The following is a 23,923-nucleotide window of genomic DNA, read 5'->3' on the forward strand; positions in this document are numbered from 1 at the left end:
GAGATAATGTGCCTGAGGCTAATTGAGCCATTACAAATATTTTGAGCCTGAGTTTGATAATGCAGGTCATGGTGCTTAAATATGCATGAACTGAACTGATTTAACCTCCCTGCTTCTCACCGGTGTATTGACAAAACCCTTTGCAACAGGGCCGTATGGCCATGGATGTGTAAGGACAGCAGGCTTGGCTAAGATCTAGTTCCAGTGCTGCTCCCAGCGGTGCCTGCAGGTTGGTTTGTTCACTGCTGGAGTGTCACCTCCTCAGCAGTCGGTGGCTGTGCAGAGCAGCTGCACTGTGCTGCACGTCCTGCTCCGGTCCCCATGCAGGCAGAGCCATGGCCCTGCAGAGTGCTGGGCAGATGCTGGCTGTGCTTCTGGCACCATGAGCTAATGCATCATTATGATAGGGAAAGATGGGAAAATGCCAAGCTCTTTGGTCCAATTCTCACATCTTGCCCTGTGTCTTATATGAGAAATTGCTTAATTTTACCAGCTCTTTGTTGGCAAGATGTTCTGCTTGCCCTGAAGTCAGCTCTCGGCCCTGTCCTACACAGCCTTAAGCTCACCTCTAATGCACTAAGTCCTATAACTCCCTTGTGAGCATTGCTTTTATGCTCAGGACTGCTCTTGAGCCTCTAAAGAGCTTTGGCCAGCCTCTGCTGCCGTGCCTCTCAAAGCAGGGTGCAGCTGCAGACGGGGAAGGAGAAGTGCTCTTCAGCTCCTCTGATCTCCGGGCTGGTGCTGGCTGGGAAAAGGAGTGTCTCTGCAGGGCTCTAGCTCAACACTCTCTCTCTGGGGATATAGCATAGTTGCAGTGATGGTTGGGTTACTAATAGAGCAAAATGCTTAAGGAACAGGTTCTCTGAGATTTCTTTTTTGTGCTTGTCATGTTTTTACATAGCTAATTAAGGAGGTGCTGGACCAAGTGAACACGTACTGATGCACAGTTACAGCCAGCCCTGACTCCATTAGGAAACTGAGACCAAACTGTGGTCACCTGCTGTTCGGTTTGTTGCAGGTCATCTTCCCTAGAGCTTAAGCACATCATCCAAAGGCTGCAGCCAGCCCAACATAGCCCAGTTCACTCCAGGAGCTGGACCAGTTGGTTGTCTGCTAGCGTCATGAATGCCTTCACCAGTGCCACTGGGGCTGGATCACATCCTCAGTCCACAAATGCTTCTGGGTTCAGCTGAAGCTGGCAGTGCTGCTGTGTTTTATAGAGTCTGAGGCACTCACTGTGGGGAAATATAATCCTGAAAGCAGCGTATTTTAGGGGATGCAATTTCAGCAGAGAAGAGCAGTGCTCCTGCAGGGCTCTTAGCTGGGAAATGTGCTGCCACGAGCCACCTAATAAAGCTCGGGGCAAGATGCCACGATGATGTACCGTGATGGAAGGGGAGAAAAGCAGACATAAAGGGAGAAGAAGTAATGAGAGAGAAGAGGTTTGAAAACCACACCATCATGGTTTGAGACACCCTGAAAGGTTTATTTTGTTGTGAGCAACAGGGTCAGCCATTCTGTATCTGACTGTAAGAACCTTGTGCAGTCCCATTAGAGCAAACTATTTGCAGCTTGTGTTAATGCACTGAAATAATGTCACACACAGTCAGCCTCAGTCTGCACTTGTAATTAATGTCAGCACAATTAATCTGAGCAGAGATGACACCTTTTGTCAGCACCGGGTAATCCGTTCTAGCAAAGGTAAAGCTGAGCAAGCAGTTGAAAGGGAAATCATTAGCAATATTCCTCTGTGATGGCAAAGTTTGTCTTCACACCTTGTTACTTCCATAGATGGATGAGCTAAACGCAGAGGGGAAAAAAAAACACAACTAAGAAAGCCCTTCGCGAGCCGCCAGAGCTGTTCTTGCTGGTTGAAAGGAAAGCTTTCCTTTGTACACGTCGGTATTTCTTCAGTGAGCTGCTTTGATGGCCCCTGAGGGGTTTAGCTCATCTCACAATCAATGTGGAAATTAAGGGTAGTATGCAATTTGTAAGACAATCGTATTGTTTGAACAAAGACTGGCTACAAGTGCTCCTGCTCAGATTTACCGCATTTAGGCAAGTTTATATCCCTGACTCCTTTTCCAGAGTCTGTGTCAGAAATACAGTCCCCACTTGGGCACTGTGCAGGATGTGGTGCTGGGCTGCTTTCCATGGCCCGGCCAACCAGCGCTGCCCGCGGCCGCCTGGGGAGCTCTGCAAAAATGTCAATTAGCAATAAAAGTTCTGCAAACAAGCATAATGCCATCTCCTTATACCTCCCCTGCTGCTGCTTGCAGTCTCACGGTAATGTCCAGAGCTGAAAAATGGATGCTGTGGGCTTCTGTGGCTGCTGCCTCTCAGTCGCTGTAAGCTCAGGGTTATGTTTTACTGGACATGTTGTCCCCTGGAAGTTTGGATGTCAAATTGAAAATAGAGGAGTTAGCCACTGGTGTTTCTTCTTAAGGGATGTTTTGCAGATTGGAGTGCCTGTCGTTTACATCTAATTCCACTTGGACTCAAATATCTTTGCTTTTGGTTCGTCTGTGCTTTTCTCACAGGTGACCTGGGGATCTCTTAGCTCCTGGCTGTCATCCATGCAGCTCAGAAGGGGTCAACAGGCACCATTTTCTGTTTCTCTTCACAGTTCTGATCTGTCTACCTTTCACTGCAGTTCCCTTGATTTTAAAAAGGAAAAGCCCACACGTCTGAGCAGTGTTTCTGGGTAATCAGTTACCTATCTAGGGTGCTGCATAAATTGCCTCATCAGGGGCTGTGTAACTCAAAGAGGTTTTCCCGAGCAGAAATCTGTCCCCTGGTTAACCTGAAGGGAATCTGCCATGGCTTTGCCCTTTGTGTGCAGGGTGGAAGGAGAAGCCAAGAAACATTCCTGGCCTTGCACCATCATCGTTGCAGGTCCTAAGGCAGCTGTGTGTAATGAACCACCTGGAAAGAGGAGGCACTTTTGGTGATCACATTGGTGACAGCTGTGTTAGGGGAGGAGCTAATTAACCAGAGCAGTTAAATGAGGGACCCGCAAGCTTGCCTCCATAGTTTCTGTGGGCCTCGAGTGAGTTCAAGAGCTCCTCTGAGATGGTTTCCCATACAGGCTTTGTGTCTTCTGCAGGCCAACCACATGGATGCAAGTCCTATTGTGCAGGGGAGGTGTGGGGACAGCAAAGGTGAGCAATGACTGGTGCTAGTAGAGTACTACTTGCTGTGATACTGATTTCCCATATGGAAAAAAGTTGCTTTTATGTGCTGTGAAGTCTAGGTGGAATTTGGATGCTATGGTTATGGAGGGCAGTCTGCAAGAGCTTGTTTTGGTGTTGATGGAGAGGGAAAGGGTATGTGCTAACCTTCCTTCCTTTAAGCTAGTGCTTGGGGATAGATGTCCTGATATGTACATGCAACACCCACAAGGCTGCCCTGAGTCTTCATGTATGGCCTTCTTGCCCAGACCTGGTGCATCTTCTAACCCAAAGAAAGCCTCTGTGAGCTTTTTGGGTGCTTTCTGCAGTTGGTTATAGGCTTACATAGCCAGTGTGCTCTAGAGATGATGAGTGCTGTGGGCTCACCTGTGTGTTTGACTTGGCTCAACCCATTTGTTCTCTTAATCCTTTGTAATCCAATTGGGAGCAAACTTGAAGTGCTGCTTCTCAGCAAGCCATGTTCACCCCTTATCTCTGAAATATGCCCAAGGCTGGTTTCCTGCAGGACTTGCCTTGTATTATTATTAATTTTTTTCCTTATATATGTAGTATTTCAAAACTGCTTTATGATTAGACTGGGATCACAAGAAGTTGAACCTGTTGTGACCAAGGGAGTGTTTTTCCGAAGCCAGGCAAGGGGGGCTCAGCTGCAGAAGGCCTCCAGGTGCTCCACGTAAAGGAATAACGATGGCTGTTTTCATTAATAGAAGTGCAGACCATAGCTTATGCACTCTTAATCCTGGAGTAATTAAATGAGTGGAAAGAAGGGTGATTCATACCAACCCTCACAGAGCTCAAAGGATTCCTTTTCTGTATGTTTGAATACAGCTCTGAGAATGAATTTGATTTGTTATATCTTGTAAATAATTCACTGTGTTCTTGTTAATAAAGTAGTTTCATCCCACTGGGGAGGGAAAAGACAGTTGATATATTTGGTTATCATGGTATGCCACGCAAGCCGAAGATTGAATAGAGAACATTCAAAGAGAAAGATGTGATATCTTTCAGGAGAGCTTTTGGAGAAGAAGCAGTTCAAAGTGAGAGGCGTTGCCTGTAAATGGTGGTGCAGCCATGCAGGTTTATAGCAGTGTGAGCTCCTGCTGTGTATCTTGTGGTTTTGGGGGGGGTTACAAAACCCCTCAGCCCTGGGGATTCTCCAGTTTCGTGGGAATATTGGCTTTCATCAGAAAAGCATTTGCTTTTCTTTAGTCCTCGTGACTGTAGAAAAATGGTCACAAAATGTGACCCTGCAGGCTCAGAAACCCAACCAAAAGAACTCAAGTTGACTGGAAATTTGTCTCGTGATTAATATTGGAGCTGACTTGCCAATTTATACTACTTGAAAGGCCGACTTAAATAACCTGTAGCGTTTATATACTACCCTTCAGATGTGGATTGAAAAGCCCTTTCAGATGTGGAACTCTGTCCCTTGCGATATACCTGTGATAGATTGTTACTGTGAATTTCAGCTAATTCGGTCTCATTTTTCTATGGCGATTTTTCTTAATTCTGCCTGACTGTTCTGTGAGTGATTGGCTGTACGTATGTGTTGCTCTCTCTGGAATCTGTAGAAGCCTGCAAAATCCAGTGATTTCACCACAAAATTATCTGGCTGGGGATTTCACCTGCCTGGAAGTTAATCTGGGGCAGGGTGTGCATACAGAGAAGAACTGACAACTGAGAGGTGATATTAAGATAAGCGAGGAAGGAAATCCCCATAGGCAGTGGTGTTGCTGCAGAAAAGCAGAGCAGCTCCACATATTCCCTGGATGAATTAGCTTACAAGTCTTGGAGAGCATACCCAACTTACAAGCAAAACGCCCACCTTTCCTCTGCTAGCTCCTGAGAAAAATCTCTTGGCTAATTTCAAGCTGCTCTGAGGTGCAAGTGTTTAGGAATATGTTATTTGTATGACAAATTTTGGGAAATTCTGGTGGTAGATAGCAGAGGGTGACATAGGGCACAGCAGCATCCTTGTGTTCCTTCTTTGTGCATGGAGGCAAGCAGCAAGCTCCACAATTGGAAAACTATCAAAGGATCAGTGCCTGCAAAACCAACCAGTTTTGATAAAAGCTTCCACATTTCTTGAGCTGATTTGTTAACAGTTTGCAGCTTCTTTCTTGCACCGCAGCATCAGGATTGAAAACCCTCAGAGCTAAGAGTAGTCTGGATTTAATGAAATTGCACACGCTATCATGTGTTTCTATGTAAACTCTGGAGAGGCCTTCATGTGTGCCTTTGTGCTTTAGTAACACCCTCTACTCAAGGCTGGGCTGGTAAGCACAAGCTAGCTGGCCCAGGAGAACTCACAAGTGAGCAAACCCAACCTTGCAGCTAATCCTACAGCCAGGCTCTTGTAGTGTTCCATCACACAGCCCTCCTTTCCCCACTTGCTCAGAAGTAGCATGCATAATTTTCCACGGAGAGATAACTTATCAGGCAGGCAGGCTTACAGCAGCAGTAAGAGCTAAGCAATACACCTCTAAAATCCCACTGTACTATGGTAAATGCAGCACCAATTGCTCAAGCAGCAATCTACATCTCTGGCTCTGCTATAAATATTTTTCCTACTACAATTTGAAAGGAAATGCCCCCCCCCCCCCCCACACACAGGCATGGTGTGGTGGTGGTTCAGACACTCACACTGTGTAAATGCCTTGCCAAAATCTTTTCGTAGAGTTACAGAATCATCTAATCACTTCAGTTGGAAGGGACCCTTAAAGGCCATCTAGTCCAACTTCCCTGCACTGAACGGGGACACCTATAGTTCCATGAGTGTTCAGAGCTCTGTCCAGCCTGACCTCAAATGTCATGGGAATGGGGCACCACCACCTCCCTGGGACTCCTGTGCCACTGCCTCATCACTTTATTGTTTAAAAAAAAAGCAAAACCAACCTGAAAACCTTATGTTTAATCGAAATCTCCCCTGTTCTAGTTTGAAGCCATTTCCCCTTGTTCTGTTGCACGCACCTTGCTGAAGAGTCTGTCCCCTTCCTTCTTACAGCCCCCCTTTAGATACTGATTGTTGCCTTTTTATCCAGTCACCAGGGACTTCACCTGACTGCCATGACTTTCCAAATGCCATCAAGAATGAGATCCGAGTACCTCAACCTTATCCTTGCCTGTTGTTACCAGCCTACCTGTATTGTTCTCTAAGGGGGAAAATGCCTCCTTGGACTTAACTTTTGTGATTGATGTGTGTAGAAGCTTTTCTTATACTTCTTTGCACCCCTTGCCAAGTCTGGTTCGTTGGGCATTGACCAACTCTTGCTTTCCAGCACTGTGTTACCAACCCCTGTGCAAAGTAAATGTTTCAGTGAACCCCAAATTCATGACCTGCTTCTTGCAAGGTTCTGAGCTTCGTTCCACTTCAATTTTTCCCAGCTCCTTAAGTTTTTCTAGCTTTTCCCATTCAATGCAATGATCCTTCACTGTATTCATGAAGTCTCTGATCTGCAGTGTGTATCTTGCTTCTCTTCAGGTACCATCTCTGCTCAGCAAACCTTGTTGCCTCCAGCTGTCCCTCAGGTGTCCCAAATGCTGGGGTATTTATACAGTGATGCTCCAAGCATATATTTGAGAAACATGAAATTCTTTTGTCAGGTTTTGGACTATGCTTAGAATAAAACTCACTTCAGAACTCATAAAATAATAACTGAATATTTAGAACTTCAACTTAAAAAGTATAATAAAACACAAAACATAATGGTCATATGTTTAAATAGAGTACTTACCTTGCCAGCAATTGGTTTACATCTGTGTCTGTATGCAAGCATGGCTGTTAATAATCATGCCTGCAAAAAAGTTGTGTGCAGAGGTTTTCCAGGACTGCACAGCAGTCCACTCTGCAACCAAATAGAGTCCTATCTTTGGCTGTATCCCATGTCTGCCTGGCAAACCGTCCAGAATGTGTTTGTGAGGGATGGGCGATATTTAATTCATATATGAGTGTAATTAAAGCAGATTGTCTGCAAAATCAACTCAGGAGAGCGCTCTGCTGACTGCTCTGTGCTGCTCTGCGAATCTCCTCCTGGATAAAAGTGTGAGGCAGAGCTGGGCAGCCCTTCCTTTATCTGCTTAGATTAAGCCATGATTTGACCACGCATCAGACATGAACAATATCACTGACTGGGGATCAGATTAAACTGCACAGGAAGTGGCGCAGCTGCAGAAAAGACAGGAGCAAGATAGTTTTCAAGGCTGGTGTTATTCTCCTAGAGAGTGAATGGGATGAGATGAAAGGATGAGATCAGTGAGCAGACGAAGCACAGAAGTTGATGAAATCCTCAGAATTTGGAAGGTTTACCCAAACCTCTTACAGTGCAGCAGGTTTTCCTCAGTGGGACCCTGTGAACGAAAGTGTGATTGACAGAGCAGCCACCTAATAGCAACATTAGAAGGGCATGGAAAATAAGCCATGCTAGTGCTTGGGAAGCCCATGCAAATTATTTTGAGATGAGCAAGGGGAAAGGGATGTGTCTTTGCAGGCAGTGTGAACACCAAATCAGTGCTATTAACTGTGAGAGTGGTAAAAGGCTTTGTTGTCCTGCAAACCTCTGCAGTCAGCGGCCAGCTTGTTGCGCCACCCCTGAAACCTAGAGATGTGTGGAGGAAGGCAAACATATGCCATTTAATATTTCCTAATGGCTGGTAGAGAAGCCTGACTTGAGTTTATTGAGACCTTCTGAGTCAGTTCTTTGCCCTGCGAACAGAAGCCAAGATTTTTCATGGTTTTGCTGTTGGTATTGCTAACCTCCAGGGATGTAACTGTGTCCTGGATCCATATAACGAGACTGTAAATCACTGCAGCAGTGTTCACACTACCTAGGTCTGAAACCAAGGAGATGCTTATGTTTTTCCCTATCCTCTTTTATTGCTAGACTTTCCTTGGATTTTTACTTTCTAATTTCTGGCATCGTCTCATTGTTACTGTCTGTATATTTAACTTAGAAATAATGCTTTGGAATTAGCATCTAGAGGATTAACTGCACTTTGACAAGAAGGCCATTAACACACACAGCAAGGAATCCAGCGTGGGGGCTGATAAAAATCAGAAGTGGGATTGCTCGGAAGGGGAGGCTTAATTAGTCTGTGAGGTTTCTCTTTGTAATTCTTGCAGCATTAGAGATCTGCTCCAGGAGTTTGTCATGAGCTGCAAAGTCATTCAAGAGCTTAAGGGTTTGACCCAAATTTTATCGCTGGTGCACCTTAAAGAGGTTGCAGTGTTAAGTGCAGGGAAGCCAGGAAGCTGAAGACACATCTCACAAGATGAAGACCCAACTCCAAAAAAAAAAAAAAAAAACCAAAAAACAACCACTGATCAGAATCCCCTCCACTGCAGAAAAATGGAGGATTTGAATCCAAGTGTTTGGATTAGGACAGGTATCTCTGAAGTAGGGCTATGCTCCACTGCATAGATGAGTCTGGTATGGAAAATCCCGGAAAATAAGACTGAAAGCTGATTTCCCAAATTAACATGTTGAAGGGGATTTAACTGGAGGCTGCAGATGAAAGGCCGAATTTTAGTCGCTGTCTCCTGGGAAATTAGCGGAGTCTTTGAGGAATGCTGTAAACCTCTAGGCAGGAGCTTGCTGTCTCTCTGGACATGTGGCAAATCAGCTTTTTATAATTTTTGGTTGTGCCTAAGAATCCAAATAGGAGAAAATCGTGTTTGTGGGAACATAGCACTTCTGTGGAGCGCAAGAACAGCAGAGTTTGTGGGGCACTGAGTGCCAGCCTGTGGGCTAGAAAACAGGCTGATACTTCGAGTCTTGTGAAGCCCAGGGATACTAACAGCATTCATTTTTCTTATTTTATGTATGAAGAAATCAGTTAGGTGAACTACACTGCCATTTTATTTTCCAGATAATGGCCCTGGCATTCAAACAGGGGTGACAAATTTTTGCTTGCTCTAGGTCTTCACGTCCTATTTCTTGTGCCATCAGAGGGTGGGGAAGGAGCTTTCGTGCCTTTGCCTGTCATCCCAAAGTGGTGCTGGCCTGTCAGCTGCAGACTTACCAAGCCCTCGTTCATGCCCCGATCATGCAGAACAACCAAAGCCCTTTTCACTTTCTCACTTCTGAAATCAGGTGCAAGTTTATCTCCTACAAGCTGCACTCTGGGCAGAAAGCAACCAATGCTCATGGGGGTCCCACAGCCTGGCAGTGACCTGTGACAGCCAAGGACCCATCCCATAGCAAGGTGCTTTGCTGGTTACTGCTCTCCTCTGCTTTCCACTCAAAGTAGGTTGTGCACAGTATAGTTAATTAAGCATCTGGGTGCAGCGAGCTCCTCAGTTAATTCGCTGCGTGCTGAGGGATGTTTATCACTGGGTAGCATATGTTCAAATTTTCCAAATATTCGTTTGCAGCAGAGACTTTACAATCCCTATCTGTTTTTCTAATTCTCCCAGGCTCTTTCTCACAGTTGTGTTTTTTAGCTAGGGGAGGCAGCTTTCCTACTCATCCCTGGTACCTGGTGTTACTGCTTTTCCCCAACTTTTACAAGGGCTTCCTCAGTTTGTCTGCTCTTCCTGCCTCTCTTTCTGATAACATCCACTTTTTTTTTTTTTTTTCTCTTCCAAACTTTCTCATTTCTCTCCTTTGTGCAGTGGCTGACATTAGCTAGCCTCACTGCCCCTCTATGCCTTCTCCAGCGTCTGTACTGTGTGTGACGTTTTTGTTTTGCTCCAGTTGTACAAACACAGTGGGTGAGCCGGGCCCACAGTGATGTCAGCCTTGCATTTATACAGAGAGGGAAAACCGCAGCCACAGTTGCTATTAGAGAGTCCGCCAGCTGACTGATTAATGCCCAGTGCAAGAGCTGTGTTGAATGTCTGCACTAAGCGCTTCCCATTAATTATTCATGCTGCCCCACGAGAACTTAGCTTCAGCTCAACACCCTAAGGTTGCAGGGAGGCTGTAGTGTCCTGTGGGCAGAGGAGAGAGGTGATGGAAGAGGTAGCACCTCATGTTTTATGGTCTCCTGCCGCCGTGGAGGATCTTGACAGGGTCAAGTTGCCATTTCGCTTCTGTGCTTTTGGCCCATTTTGTTGCAGGAAAAGATTTATTAGCTGGAGGTAAACATTTCACATACACCTCCTCTGGCAGCAGTAGTCACAAGTGGGCTTTTCAGGGTTGATTTTTTTTTCTCCTTGATGGTTAATGTGAGGATGCAAATATATGCTGAACTTCACTCTGAGGAAAGACCCTACTGCTATGGGGGCCAGCAGGAGAAAGCAGAAATCACAAAATTGTAGGGGGGAGTAAAGGATCTCTGGAGTTAGTGGTTGCTGACCAGCAGACCAGGCTGCCCAGAGCCACATCCAGCCTGGCCTTGAATGCCTGCAGGGATGGGGCATCCACAACTTCTCTGGGCAATCTGTTCCAGTGCGTCACCTGAGTCAGCAGAAGGGAAATGGGACCCTGGGGGTTCTAAAGGAGTCCAGCTCCACTGCTTCAGCTGCATCTCCCAGCTCTGGTACAGGTTCCCCAGAGATGTATTCCAGGCTGATGGTATCTCACAGTTATTTAGGTGTTATTTTAACCACCTTTATTAATATCTATGACCTTATCTCCTAGCCTGCTCTGGGAGGGTTAAAAAAAATAAAAATCTAACCCTTCTAATGGATGAGATGGAGACTTCATTGACTGGCTTACCCAGGAGAGATGTGTGAAGCTCATCACGCCTAAATTAAATTATATCTTGAGCACCTTTCCTTTGAGCGCTGTCATTTTCCTCCAAGAGGCTGTATAAATTGCTTTTCCACTTTATTTGATGTGGCAGAAAGCCAGAACTGGGATCTATCGTTCTCCAAATACTGAGCAGTGGTGATGGGTCAAAGCAATCTAACATGAAGGTTATTATCGCCGACTGTGTGGGTTAGCACAGTTGAAGAAAATAATATATTTGCCTGAATTAACACCTAAGTTCATCCTGGCACAGAAACTCTGTTCTCTCTGGACTTTTTCAGAATCACAGAGGCAGAAGAAGTCCTGTGAACTTCATTGATTGTCTCAGTCCTTGATTTCCCATGAGTGACATGGAAGGCAAATTACGTTTATAGCAGAAAGTCCCCCTAAAGATTGTGAATATCTTGATACTAATTCTGCTAATAAAACAGATGGGATGAGCTAAAGTGGTAAAGTCAGCTGAAAGCTGACTGCATAGCCATACTGTCCAGGGGAGGAATTTGGGCTCATTTGTGGAAACATGGATATCAACATCAGGACTCTTTGCTTTTTTTCTAGTCCAGGTGTATGTGTGTGGCTGCTGTTTTGGTGGCAATCAGTGCTGCGTTCAGATGTGCTGCCCCACAGGGCTGGCGTTCTTCCACCATCACAGGTTTGCAGGGCATCCTGCTGGGTGTATTGGTGCTTCCCTCTGTGGCCCTTTAGTTTTGCCTGAGGTGCACACCAGTCACCATACACAGCACATATCTTTGCCAGCATAGACTCTTGTACGTGGCAGAAGCTAAGTTTGATATGGGATGGAGCTGCCTCTGTGCCAGTAAAAAAAGAGGAAAAAGAGACAGGAGAAGGATGCTATTGTTTGCTTTTTTTCTCCACTTCTGGACACCTTCCCGACCTCAGAGGCATGTGAGCACCTGGCTTTGTGATAGGAGCATCCCAGGGCAGGCCAGGAGGAACTCTCAGCATGCAGTCAGGGCTCACTTGGGTGGGTGAATACTGACTGTGTTTTTAGTAGTGCAAATTGAACTGTGTTTGCTTTTAGAAATCAAGCCCTTGTCTTTTGATAGACGGCTTTGTCTACTTGGTGAAAATTTACAGATCTTCTTAAAATATATGCCTTTATGCATATGTATATATATTCACATATACATGTTTATGACTCCAGTCTGAATCTGACCTAGAGAACAGTTCGGAGCATAATAAGTTTGAGCTAAATGAGGTTAGCATAATACAAGTCAAAAGGCTTTCTGGTGCCAGAGTGTTTTTACTAATAATGCTTTGTGGTTAAAGCATTGTTTGTGTCTCTTAATGCACTGAAAATACTGCTAGTCTCCACAGCAGCTGTGAAGTCAGTGAGTGTTACTGTCCTGCTGTTGTTAAAAATGAAAGGATTTCTCTTGGCTTTTTTATAGCTCTCTATGCTGGCAAGAAATATGCAGTGATCGGATCCAAGAGCCATTTGAAAATGGAGAAAAGGTGACCACTGTCTGCTGAGCCTTGGATTGAACCCTGATATATTCTTGGAGACCGTTTGTGCAGCAGTTCAATCCCATGTATGTTACAATCCTTTCTGGTTTATGGTCCTGTCTGGGTTTGATTCAGGAAAGGACTAGAGCTGAGCTGAACCTGCTCATCTCCTCTCCATCCCAGCTCCTGGCCAAAGGTTTGCTTCTCACAGGACAAGAGTTGTAGTGACACTGGGAAGCTGTGCTGGCTGTGGGCTGCCTCTCCTCTGTGTATTCTTCCTGCTCTCAGCACAGGTTCCACTCCAGCTCTTGGCTGATCAGAACTTTTTTCTACCCCCTCTGTTCTACTGCACCTTACAAGCATTAGCAGAACATAAATCTATGCAAATTGTCCCCTACAGTGTTAACAGCATGATTGGCTATTCATTTTCAGGCCATCACTGGCCACCTGCCATTGGATTTTATGATTTGCATGGAGTTGATGGACAACTTGAAAGTTCTCTGGCCAGTCTTGAAGCATCACTTTGAATTTCAGGGCTTGCTTTCCTTTCAGAATTGCCCTGAACCTCCCCCGGCAAGCTTTCACAAGGTTGGCAGCTGACTGGAAGGAGGCAGGGAAGATTTTCTTCTGGGTATCTCTTAATTTTTAATTAATCAGTGAGGTTTCATTCTGGCTTGGGTTCTTTCTAGCTTCAGTGCCGCCGTCTCATTAATTGCAGTCAGTTAGCACAGTGGAGATCCAGCGAAGTGTCAGCTGGTGTGTGCTTTTTGTCTCTGTTGCTGGCATAATTAGAGACTGCTCGTCGATGAGCATGTTGCTCAAACACTCCTTCGTGTTCTTTCCACTGGCGTCTAGCTGCATTTCATGGTCCTTTGACAGAGCCTGGGCTCCTGCAGTAGGGAGAGATAGACAGGAGTATCTTCTTGGTGCTAAGTAGAAATGGGGCTTGGGACTAACAGCTTTGCTTGGGGGGATTTGCAGGCTGATGGTAGCTTGTTTCCACAGCAGTCTGGGATCCATTCCCCATTGGTCTCAGAATCATCATGGTGAGACATGCACACTGATATGGTGTGAGATTTTGGGTATGCTATTAGCAAGCAGGGGTGTTGCAGACCCCTGGATGGTTAGGGGATGCAGGAAGAGCCTCCATGTGGCCAAATGCCAGCCTTGCTGGAGGGATACCAAGCCCCAGATTTGGCTGAGCAGTGGCTTCTCTCTTTACCTTCCTTGATTAGAGTCATGCTCCCAGCTGCAATTGTCTTTCATGAAGTTCCCAAAGTCTCAGAATTTTTAAGATAGGAAAAGACCTTTAAGTACATCTCTTCCAACCAGCCGTCCATCCTCACCATGACCCCTAAGACACCACATGAACGTGCCACATCTTCAGGGACAGCGACCCCACCACCTCCTTGGGCAGCCTAACACCCAACCTGAACCTCCCCTGGTGCAATGTGAGGCCATCCTCTCTCCTCCTATCATTGTTACCTGAGAGTGGAGGCCAAACCCCAGCTCACCACAACCTCCTTTCATGTCATTGTAAAGAGCAATTAGATTTTTCCCTGAGCCTCCTCTTCTCCAGACTGACCACCCTCCGTTCCCTCAGCTGTTCCACTTGTGCTCCAGACCTCTCACTGCTCTGCTGCCCTTCTGGACATGCTGCAGGCCCTCAGTGTCTTTCTTGCAGAGAGGGGCCAATACTGAACAAAGCACTTGAGGTGTGGCCTCACCGGTGCCAGGTCAAAGCTCAAAACCTAGTTCTTGTTTCTGTGCATGTGGAAGATTTACTTGAAATAACAATGCAATGAAACAGGCATAGAGTTTCTCAGCCTGTGATTTACAAAAATGCCAGTACTCATCTCTGATTTATTCCCCCAGACCTGCACACATGATAATAGGAACCTGTACGTAGTGTGAGCCACAACTCAGACCCTGGGAAGCCCAAAACACCCAAGCTCTTTGCTCCAGCTCCATACATCCCTGTACCTGTGCTGACTGCATCCTTGCATCTCACCAGGGCATCTGCTCACCGTACTGCTGCTGCGCGGTCCTTTCCATCTCCATTTCCCCTCCTAAATTGCCAGTGGAGCCTTCTGCAAGGATGTAAGTTACCGTTCATCTCCACCATGTACTTCTCTGTCTTCTCTTCACGATCAAAGGGAGCAGATGGAAACTTAGCAAAGAAAAGAGGCATGTCTGTTCCCTGCTGCAAGTCAGGAGGGGGCTCAGGTGTTATCTCTCAGACTTCGTGCTGAAGCTAACTGGATTTGTCCAGGGGATTTAGGAAGAAAAGATGCTATTGCCAAGCATCTGCATACAGGTAATTTGTCTTGATATGTTTTCTGTGTTACTGATGAGAGAGGGAGGCGAATGTCTAATTAGGGAATTAACTGTCTTTTAAAAGATTAAGTTTTCTTTGAACTCATTTATCAAAAGAGGAAAAAATAAGAGCTGCGAACTGCGATGGAAATCTTTTTTCTCTGTATGTATGAATGAATGGATGAACAGCAGGAATAAAAGACTGACGTAATTACCAGATAAGCCTAGGACTAGGCCTGCCCTATAGAAGTACTGCTTTCAGAGATAGCAGTTTCATGTACTGCTCCTATTCTCTTTTCCTCCCTTCCCAGAGAGGAAAAGGGGACCATGTGCAGGCAGGCCAGATGCTGCAGGCACCGATTCTGACCCCATCACACAGTGCTTTGCTTCCTGAGGCATCTCTATTATATAATTTCTGTTAGCCAGAGTGACATGGGTTATCATTTCACAGCATCTAGCTGCCCTGAGGAGAAACTGGAGCTGAAGGCTACTGCTGAGCATACGCAGCAGTGAGGGATGGTTGGTGCTCGAGCAGTATCTCAGAGCAACGGTAAACCTCGTGTCTCATGCAGCGCTGCTTCTTGCAGCCACATCCCAAGTTATGCCTTGATTCTTTAAGTCAATGAGAAATTAATTCATCTCTTCTCCCTTGACGTGGATGAATCCAGTTTGATATGTGAGAGGTGGAATAACCTTTATTTCCTGAGATGAGCATGAGGAGCAGATGCATGCATGCACCCATGCTTCTGCAGCCATCTTGTCACTGTTGTGACTCAGGCTGGCTAAAATGTTTATCTTTTATAAGCACAAAGGAGCATCTTAGATACTGCAATAATATTTTTTTCTTCTCTATGAGCTAAAACCACATATTGGTGATTTTTGTCCTACATGCCTGCCTGGCACTGTGTGGAGATTCTCTAATTCAAATTGACAGGTGCTTGTACAAGAGGTTGAAATGCCAAATAACAAGCTACATTTTGCATGTTTATGCATGTATGAGTGGAATATGAATTATTTTAGATCTGCTGCTGGAATGGCAGGGAGTTAGACGACATGGACTAGGATTTTCTCATTTTGCTGATGCACTGCACAAACCTCAGTATGTACCTGGCTATTAGGGGCTTCCATCTGCAGCAAAGCAGCACCTCTGTCACCTCTTTAATATTTGCTGGCATTAGGCTGTAGAGAGGGAATGCTTTTTGCCTATGAAAGGCCACGCTTGGCTGATGCTCGTGCTCCACCCCTGGCCATGCCTAGGGGCTGGCTGTGGAAGCCCTGGAGCCTGATGGGGTGATTGCTGCAGTCTGATCTCCTGCATGCCTCAAGCGATGATTTCAGTTTGCTCTTGTCGGAAAAGGCTGTCACTGGTTCCTTGCAGGAACCATATGGGGTATGTGGGGGGCTCCCTGGGTGTGCAGCTCGTGATGTGGCCTGGGATCCCTCAGAAGCTGTGTGTGATACCCTGCATGCAGATGTTCCTAAAGCAAACCTGAATGAGTGAGAAGTACTCCCCTATCTGCCTGGGAGTAACTCTACTGTACAATGCTCGTGTGCAGGGAAGCTGCAGTCAAATCTCTGCCTCCAGGTATCTTCATCACGAGGACATCCCAGGGGAGCCTAGCAGAGACCCACAAGCACCTGAGTTCCCTTCTCACTTGTGAGACCTTTTTTGGCAAAGAACTGTTCTCTGCACCAAACATAGGCTATCGGGGAAGACTTGCAAGACAAAGCCCAGGTGTGTTGTGCAGGTGTGTAAAGAGTTATGTTCAGGACCTTTTTTCTTGCATACTGAAGATAAAAAAAATATATATTTATAAAAATGAAAGTCAGCATAGCATCACTGAAAGCCAACAATGTGGCTGGAGCACTAACTGGAACCTTAGTTATTTTACCTAGCAAGAAGAAGAGCTTTTTAGCCTTATTCAGTGCTCATTAACACCTCTGTTTGAGGAGCTACAGCCACACATTCATCTGTTTTCAGTCTGCTTCCAAAACCCATTTCCAGTCCACTTCCATCAGGGATTATGGAAGGGAAGTCTGATTTTCAGTCTTCAATGGCAGCTGCTAACAAGGTGTCCCTGCTGTGAGAAGGCTTCTCTGGCATCAGAAACCCCTCTCTGCAGCTGCAGCGATGCATTAAACCCTCCCACCTCTCAAGGCCATGGCCCCAATTGCATTTCCTGTGGCCTAATTATATGGAATAATTTGAATGAGCCATAAAATGAAAGGTCTAAGAGCAAGAGGCAGTTTGCAGGCTCCTGTGTTGGCAAGGTTGCCTTTCTATCATAAAATGGCTGCTTCTGGCTGTAATGCTGGGCTGATTCACAGGGAGGAGAAAACCCCAAATTGCAGGAAAGAAAACCCCATTTCAGCAAAAAATTAAAAAAAAAAATATCCACAAAAACAACAAACAACCAGAGCTCAAATCCATCTTCTGTGCTCACTGGCAGTAAAATTTCATCTGTGCTCAGTTGAATGATGTTTTTACTTCAGAGACTTTTTGGGGATCAGCATCCCTGGTAGCACCTGCAAACAAACTTCTGCTTTGAAATGTGCTGTGCTGTCCTCAGACTTGCTTCACCTTCTTGAATAATTTTCCAATAACTTCTGATGAGGCACCTGTAATTACTGTGCCAGTTTAATTTAGAGTAGGTATTTACCAATCAAATTATATCTGACACAGTTCTTGAAGGGATGGAAGTTATCTTTAAAAAAAAAAATCACTGCGTGCATCAGTGATATTCCAAAAATCAATGTTGTTTAGCAAGCCATATTGACCTTCTTAGGAGCTGAGATTTTTTTTAATTACACCTTTGAAATAAGATTAAAACCTTTCATTATACCTTGAGAATTGCCTTAAAATAAATAAGAAGCTCCTAAGCATTTGTTATCGATTTAAAAGCATCCTGAATCTCCCAACACTTACCTTTCAATCCAAACAAAGCAAAAATGAAGAAAGCCACCTTCCTCTCTTATTTTCTGCACCGGGGGCATGTTGAGCTTTGATACATCTTTTGGAATGCCTTGCTGATATTACCTTCGCTGGCTTCTTTCACCTTTCCCCATTTGGTTAGTTCTACCTTTAAGCTCCCAAGGCCTCTGTGGAGATGGTTAATAAACGTTGGTATTTTGGCACCTGAAACTACACAGCAAGTAATGCTGCTCTGCTAGCACTGGTGCCAACATCTGTTGCTCGTGAATCATTTCACGTAGCTAGAATGCATAGCTGAGGGTTTGTTTAAATAAAAAAAGAAGCTATTAGTGGTGGGCTGTATGAAAAGAAAGGGAAGGTTTCTGCTCTGCCGGGAGGTTGGCCCACGTGCTGCAACAGGCTTCTGTGAAAGCCCACCTCAGGGCCTGAGGCATGTGCAAATATCTCAGGAGGAAGCAGGCGTGGAAAAAATACATACATCTGGAGAGATACAGCTGGATTGTGGTTCTGCTCTCTGCTTGTTAGCTGCTTTGGGCCTGCATGGCTTCTTAGGCTGTGTCTGCTCCGGAGGGGCTCATGGCTGGGATGTCTCTGGGGCAAGGGGACAAATACTTGAGTGGGGTGGGAGAGGTGAGGCTGCCATTGGGGATTGGGTTGATCAGGGCAGCAAGGCGTTGGCAGAAGGGCTTTGCCTAGATGTCAGTTCCAATATTTCTTGTAGTATCAAGTGTTCTTCCTCCCTGCCTCCCTTTCAGTGCCTTGGTCAGTAACTCGTGCATCAGGGAGTGTCTCATGTATGGTGAAGAGCAGAAATGGAGAAAGCATGTCCCAGTGCTGCTCCCTAAGAGGCAGGAAAATGACTGGGCCTGCACCCCACTGCTGGGGAGGCTTCCTGCCCAGCTAGGAAGGCTGCCCCCAGTATCAAAGGGTGACACATCTAATGTGGTTGGCTTGGTTAAGTTTGTAAGGCCAAAGAATGTGCCCTTAACTTTGTTTATCCAGGCAAACCACTGTCTAGCATTGCATAGATTGAAGATTTACAAGGCCAGCTTGTCTAAGCTTAGATGCACAAGCACTGTGTGTGCTTCAAGCACTCCTGTACTCCTCCACAAAAGGAGGTTAGTGCCTGCATTAAAACTGCTCGTGATGCATTGTGAGGGAGTTAGAGGCAGGGAGGATTGACTGGAGGACACAGTAGGGGGAAGCCTGTGGTAGGTGATAGTCACAGGCTTGCAGAGGGGATGAGGATAGAAGGGACTTGTGCTGCAGTTTGAATTATGTTTGCACGTGTTATAATAGGGATGCTTTATACTGTGAATAATCTGTTTTAGACCATTTCTCTCCATACCACAGCAAGGTAAAAGCGAGGCAGATGAAAGCAGCTAAAGATTGACTTTGAAGATGCCTTGTCTTGATTTGTGGCTGTTTTTATGAGCCACATCTTCACCATTTAAGCTTTGCTTACCACTTCTGCATCTTGATGTAGTGGAAAACACTGAAATGGTTTTCTGCATGTGTGTGTGCTATTGAAGTAAATGATGCGGTTGTAAAAATGAGCTTGGAGTCCTGGACTGGAGCCATTCCACTGAGCACTGATGGCTCCAAGGTCACTGTGCAGCAACAGTCTTGGCCAGGGACCACTCACCCAGGGAGTGGCAGAGAACAAAGGCCAGCATTATGTAGAAGAATGTGACAAATAAGGAGCAGAACAAAAGTCTTCTGTTATTAAATCACAGAATCATAAAATTGCTCAGGTTGGAAAAGACCTTAAAGATCATCAAGTCCAACCGCAGCTTAGCCATTCTACCAATAACTCTAACAACCTCTGCTAAATCATGTCCCTGAGCACCACATCCAAATGGTTTTTAAATGCATTCAGGGATGGTGACTTAACCACCACCCTGCGGAACCTATTCCAGTGCTTAATCACCCTTCTGATAAAGACGCTTTTCCTGATATCCAGTCTAAAAACCTCTTCTGGCACAACTTGAGGCCATTTCCCTCCTCCTGTCACCAGTGAGAAGAGACCAGCCCTACCCTCACTGCAATCAGCTTTCAGGTACTTAGAGCAATACATCTCCCCTCAGCCTCCTTTTCCCCAGACTAAACAGCCCCAGTTCCTTCAGTCTCTCCTTGTAAGGCATATTCTCTAAGCCCTTCACAAGCCTTGTTGCCCTTGTTTGGACCTGCTCCAGAACCTCAATGTACTGAGGTGCAGCACTTCTGTACTGAGGTGCTCAAAATTGAACACGGTACTTGAGGTGAGGCCTCACCAGTGCCGAGTACAGGCAGGATGACTTCCCTAGTACTGCTCACTACAGCGTTCCTGATACAAGCCAGGATGCCACTGGCCGCCTTAGCCACCTGGGCAAACTGCTGGCTCATATTCAGTCAAATGTCCATCAGTACACTAAGGTCCCTTTCCTTGAGGCAGCTTTCCAGCCACTCCTCCCCAAACCTGTAGAGTTGCCTGGTATTGTTGTGCCTGAAATGCAAGACCCGACATTTGGCTCTATTGAAACTCATACAGTTTACCTTGGTGCATCAATCCAGTCTATCCAGTGACAGTGTCAAAGGCTTTACTGAAGTCCAGGTGGACACCACTGACAGCCTTACCTTCGTCCACTAAGTGGGTCACCTTGTCATAGAAAGAAATCAGGTTTGTCAAACAGGATCCCTTGGTTTACCTTTAATTGATCCATGATGACTCCCAAGATTGCCTTTCCTGGCACCAAGGTGAGACTGATCTGTAGCTACCAGAATCATCTTTCTGGCCCTTTTTGAAGATGGGCGTCAGTATAATCAATGAATATTAGGATGTTACAATTACAAAATAAACAAGAGAGTTAGGCAAAGCAGATAATGATAATAAAAAGAGAATGGACAGAAAGCTTACCCCTATCCTGGGCTCACTCACAAAACACCAGCAGAGCCGATCTCCAGAAGAGATCCTTCCCCACTGGCAGCCAGCTCTTAAATAGGTCTAGGAGGGGTGCAGCCAGGCTCCACCCCTTCTGGCATCACAGGTGTATTGCCTTCACCTGTGCTCCTCTGGCTGACTCATGGCTCACCTCAGGTATCAATCAGAGGTTCAGGCCATAACTCAGTAGTTCTCATACATTCCACCCCTTCACAGCATGAACCAATGATCAGGTTAATTAAAGGGTAAGCTTTCCCTAATACAGAGATCCACTATGTCGCGATGCTTATACAGTTTTCATCGCAACACGTGTTGGTACAATTCAAGACGATCAGATCAATTCAAGATGATCAGTGGATGTCCATATTCTTCTATGGGCCAGTGCTCGGTGATGTGACTGGAGGCATGAGGTCCTGAGGTGCAGGTCCGTTCTGTGTCCCATCAGTCCCATGCAGACCATCACCAGGCGTTGTACATGATGTGACAGCAACACTGGAACACTTGATGGCATTTTGTTCCTTCCGGTGATCCTGAAGGCTCAGACTCACGGGAGTCTGTTTCAGAGGATATACATACTGAACATACAGATGTTTCAGAGGTTCCAGGATGGGAAGGTCTGCTCTCCAGAGCAAGATACAGGCCATATTTCTATCCTGGGTCAACACTTCCAATTGTACTGGGGCACGTCCTGGCTGCCTGTACCACACCTTCTGGACAGATGTCTGCGGCTGCATAATGAGATCAGGCACCAAAGGAGGTGTCCTTATCTGCCACAGGGACATGATGGGGGTCCCCTTAGCAATAAATATCAGAGTGTTGACCACAATATCAGTAGGCCATGTACCTATTACTGGAGGGATTACTGAGCCTCCCGCCTCCTACAATCCTCCCCCAAGGTGCAAGTAGGCCACACCACTTGGGTCCTACTGCACCTTCCAGGGCCATTTTACTTAATGGGTACCTGGATCTAAATTCTCAGAGGCAGGGAGCAGAGTATTATTTTCATTACCAATCTGGGGTCTTACCTGATGATCAGTGCCCATAATTTGGATCCTAGCCGGGGTGGCCCATGTCATCTGCAACATTCTTAGGGCACTGGGTTTGCCATCTCGGGGTCTCTCGTTCAGGTCCAGCAGGGTTTCATACAGTCTTTTTGTCCACCCCTGCAGGGTCTGGGAGTCTGTCTTCAGGGCAGCCTTAAGAATACCGTTATAACGTTCGATGAGGCCTGCCCCCGTTGGATTATATGGCAGATGGAATCACCATTCAATGTTATTTTCTTCTGCTCACTGCTGTATCATTGCACCAGTAAAATGAGTCCCTTGGTCGCTCTCGATGACTTGAGGTGTCCCGTAGGCAGATATCAGTTTAGTGAGTGCCTTGATGGTATATGCCTGGTTTGCTCTCAGTACTGGATAGGCCTGCAGTAGCCCACTTGCAGTCTCGCCGCAGTTCAGGACATATCTTGCCCCCTCAGAGCAAGTAAGGGGCCCAGTGTAATCAACCTGCCATTGCTGGAGAAGACTGTGTCCTCTAGCAAGATGGGCTGTTGTTTCAGGCAACGATCTCAGTCTCATCTTGGAGCAAGCGTCGCAATCCTGGCATGCCTGGACGATATCAGATAGTTGTATGGGCAGTCCCCATGCTTTAGCAGCTGCCCACATTGTCTTTTGTCCAGCATGCCATAGCTTCTGATGTAACCAATGGGCGATGCTCTCAGGTGGTGAATTCTCAATCCACTGAACTTGGGCCAGCATGTCAGCTTCATCGTTTCCCAGTGACTGTAGGGGCTGATGACCTACATAGGGGCTGATGGTAGACACGTACAGTCCTGTGTTTGACCGTATTCCATATATCTAACCACATGTCTTTGCCCCAGATCGGTTGGGCATGGATAGTCCATTCCTGGGTGGCCCACTGTGCAATCCAAAGAGTGAGCCCCCGGTACACAGCTCAACTATCTGTGCAGATGTTCAGGATACCATCACCGGGTTCCTTGGTTATAACCATCCACACGGCTTGCACTTCTGCCCATTGGCTGCTCTGACCGTCCCCCCCATTGAACCAGATTGTCTCGGTGGAAGGATGGTATGCTATTGTTCTCCACTTGCTCAGGTTGCCTTTTTTTTGCCCATCTGTGTACCAGGCATCTTCAGGGAAAGGATATTTTCCCTCTTGAACAGCATGCTTCCTTGGTGGAGCGACCAGTATTTCTTTTGGTGCATCACTGTGATACGTCACTGGGTCTAGGATCTTCTGGAGTTGTTCTTTCAAGGGTGATGAAGACAGACTGCTCCTTTGGCTGAGGCAGGCGACCCATCGTGCCACTGTTTGTGCTTGGGCCACCCCTGTCTTAGGAAGGTGGGTCAGATCTTTCACCCACCCCTGAATCGGCAGAGCGGTCTTGTCTATAACTTCAACTGTTTGAGTTATTGGCTCTAATGCCTGTAATGACGAATAGGCAGCCAATAACTGCTTTTCAATCACACTGTACCTTTCTTCTGCTCCATGCCAAACCCAAGACCAGAAACCAATGGGGGTCCAAACAGAATTCTGTGTTGCCACAGGCCCCAACCAAAGCCATCTTGAGTAACATGAACATCCAACTCGGCTGAGAGGGTAGGATCAAATATACCCAATGCCTGGGCTTGTTTAACTGCAAGTTTTGCTTGTTGGAAAGCATCCTGTTTGGTTTTCCCCCAGTCCCATAGCTGCCCCTTTTTTGTGAGTCTATGTAGTGGCCTTAGCAGCTGCACTAAGTAAGGTATAAAGGAGCACCAGTAACCCAATATACCTAGAAACTCTTGCAGCTGCTTTGATGTTGTAGGGACTGGGAACACCTGAACCTTATCTATGACAGTACTGGGTAGCACTTTGGTCTTTCCTGACCAAACCACCCCCAGGAATTTTACGGACAGGCCCGGACCTTGCACCTTTTGGGGATTTATAGCCCATCCCCTCTGTTGTAAATAGGCAGTTAATGAATCTGCCGCCTGTCCTATTGCCTCCAGTGAGTCGGATGTCAGCAGGAGATCATCAGTATAATGCTATACATTAACATCATCAGGTTTTCTCCAATCAGCCATGTCACGTGCCACTAGATTGTGACAATATGTTGGTGAATGCACGTACCCCTGTGGCAGGACCTGAAAGGTACACTGCCTGCCTCCCCACGTAAACGCAAACTGATTTTGTGATTGCTCAGCAATTGGGATACTGAAGAATGCATTTGCTAGATCTAGGACACAATGATAGGTTTTTATCTCCCTACTCAATGTGTCCATTAGGGAGGCAATATTGGGCACGGCTGCATGAATTGGCAGCATGACCTTATTTAATTCTCTGTCATCTACTGTCATTCTCCGTGTGCCATCTGACTTTCACACTGACCATATGGGGGAGTTAT

The 23,923-nt window shown here is 46.1% G+C and overlaps 1 long non-coding RNA gene across 1 annotated transcript; it reads right to left on the reverse strand.

Moving 5' to 3' along the window:
• Positions 1-10,337: 10,337 nt before the first annotated feature.
• LOC122156217 lies at positions 10,338-20,534 on the reverse strand. The gene is made up of 3 exons (XR_006167413.1): positions 20,494-20,534; positions 17,592-17,764; positions 10,338-14,519 (listed from the first exon to the last, which is right to left on the reverse strand). It is a non-coding gene; the product is annotated as an uncharacterized LOC122156217 (long non-coding RNA).
• Positions 20,535-23,923: the final 3,389 nt, after the last annotated feature.

This window comes from Centrocercus urophasianus, unplaced genomic scaffold, assembly GCF_019232065.1.
Source record: "Centrocercus urophasianus isolate 14NV4802_14NV808 unplaced genomic scaffold, USGS_Curo_1.0 seq_10, whole genome shotgun sequence".
NCBI lineage: Eukaryota > Metazoa > Chordata > Aves > Galliformes > Phasianidae > Centrocercus > Centrocercus urophasianus.